The sequence below is a fragment of the Solanum tuberosum genome, unplaced genomic scaffold, assembly GCF_000226075.1.
Source record: "Solanum tuberosum cultivar DM 1-3 516 R44 unplaced genomic scaffold, SolTub_3.0 scf00241, whole genome shotgun sequence".
NCBI classification, from domain to species: domain Eukaryota; kingdom Viridiplantae; phylum Streptophyta; class Magnoliopsida; order Solanales; family Solanaceae; genus Solanum; species Solanum tuberosum.
In genome coordinates this window covers 531,467-534,000 of record NW_006239165.1, presented here as the reverse complement: position 1 = coordinate 534,000, position 2,534 = coordinate 531,467, and positions in this window count along the sequence as shown.

Below are 2,534 nucleotides of genomic sequence, written 5' to 3'. Positions count from 1 at the left end.
ACACAACACCGCTTACTATACTAATCCTAACTGATTAATATAGACCTTTTAGAGTAAGAACCTAAGTTACCCTTAACCTAGTTCTTACAATGTTTCACACAAGTTTGAAACGTTTCTATCACTAGTGAAACGAATCCTACAATATAAGAACCATTACAAGCAAACAAAAATACAGCTGGTGCAGAAAGCAATGGAAGCACTTCTATCAGGTCCCTTGCTGCTTTGAAGCTTGAAAATTTCTCTCTTTGAATGAATGAATCAATAATGTTGTTTGTTGTTTGATATATACCATGAAGAGTTATTACCCAACATACAAACAACCTCGTCGTTTTTGATTGGTGAAGTACTCTGCAGCTTCACCAACTCCCTGACACAGACAGCTTTTATAGTTGTACAACACTTTGACAACTGGACGAGTATTCATACTCTGCAGAGGACCAGGTCCCTGCACTTGTGAGGAGATCATCAAAACATCTAGGAGCATAAACACTTATCAATTTCCCCCTTTTTGATGATGACAAACAACCTGCATAGCTCATCTCATGAGTGCAATAACATTCATTCAAATAGTAGTGTATTCCCCCTTAATCAGTTTCCCTTTTAATCCCTTAGCCAATTATCGATTGCACACAAAACAACTTCCCCCTTTTGACATCATTGAAAAGGTGAAGCAGTAAACATATCCAAGTGAAAATGTAAGGTAGTGAAGAATTCAGGGCATCAAGCCACACAGAACATGTGTATGAGAGCAATAAGAGATCATACAAGCACACATGAACGGGGCACAAAGTAGAGAAAGCATTATATCACATATATTAACCACTGTCGCTTAATCAAAACATAACGCCACAAGATTTTGGATTACAAAAGTGAACAAGACAAAATGAATTATACGGGAGACACATTTAGGACAGAGGGGGGAGGGGAGAGAAAGTGCTCATGAACAGAAGCATCCGTTCATCAGCATCTTCATGAGCCTTGATAATCTGCTTATTGAAGGCCTTAACTTCCTCACTAAGTGAGGCATTTGTCTTTAGAAGTTGTACATTTTCATCCCTCAATTTTTGCAACACTCCATCATCAGCATGACTGGTACCAGGTCCCCAGAGATTGTCTTCTGAAGTTCAGACTTGAGTTTAGCAATTTCAACCTTCTTGTCATTCAGAAGACGGGTGAGATCATCCACTTCTCGTTTGAGAGTAGCTTGTTGCTCCAGAACCGCTGCTACTTGAGACCTACCCTTAGCAGGACCCTCCATGCACTCACATTCCAGTAGATTGGACTCAGTTTGGACTCAATTTGGACTCAGTGAACATCTGTTTAGTGGTACCTGGCACCCCCTTTCCTAATGGTACCTCAAAATGATTGAAAACAAGGTTCAGCAGGAAGATTGATTTCTTCAAGTTCAACCAACTTCTCCATAAGAAATAAGTCAGCAGCAGATGCAACTGTACGTTTTTCAGTCCTAGGCACCAACACTTTGTTAATGATCTCAAACACCAACTGATATTCCCCTTTGAGGAGCTTTTTGGGCAGCCCTGCACGCTTAATCTCTCATCACTTAGTGGCAAGCTTGGTGAATTCCCCAGATGGTTTACAACCTTCAATGGTTCTAACTCCTTTTACAGGCACCCCGGAATGATCCCAAGAGTTTCTTCGTCCAAGCATATTGTAACGTCCTTGATAGTAGTTATGATTCCTCCATCCTCCAGCAGTTTCATTTTGTAGAAGAATTCACGTACCTCAGGTTCATGTAGATACGGAGAAGGTGGTTCAAATAAATGACTCCATTCTTGAATGGTGACAACATCAAATAAGGTAGCCATACCAAATTTTGTTATAATGTCAGTGTCAAAGACTCTGCCATTTAACATCTTTTGGTGTTCCATTTTTGCTATTCTCTCTTCCATCGTCATCTCTTCTTCTTTTCTTTGATTTTGAGCCCAGGGATCGGGTCCCTTTACGGGTTGTTCATCCACAATCTTTTTCACTCTTTCCTCCTTTTCTGAAACTTTTGGTTTTGTCACTTTTTTCTTCTTTGCAGGAGATTTTCTTGCCCTTTTCTGCGTTCCTTTCGATTTCACCGTTTTCTCCTCAAGTTTCCTCTTTCGTTTTACCACAACCCTGACAATATCCTCAGATTGGGTCTCACTGTCATCAACAGGCACATGAGTGGATATGGTTTCTACAGTCAGTGATCCCTCTTATCTCATTTTCCTTATTCTCTCAGTTTGAGCAAAGTTTGACTCCATAGCATTTCCTAGAACCCTTTGAGAGACACTTCTCATTCCATACCTCTTTTTTTCTCCTTTTAGGTGAGCTTTGATTCCCTTTCCCTTTCTTTTTCTCTCCTCTGCACTATCAACACGTGTAGCAGGGGATACATCTTTATGTAGCATTTTGGCAGTTTCCAACTCATTACCCCTAATTTGTAAGGGGTTTGTTCCTCTCACACATCTGCTTCTCCATCTTAGTTTAGGTTCTTTTTCTTCCTCCTTATCATTCACAACACCTAAGAAAATTGGAGTTTGGTC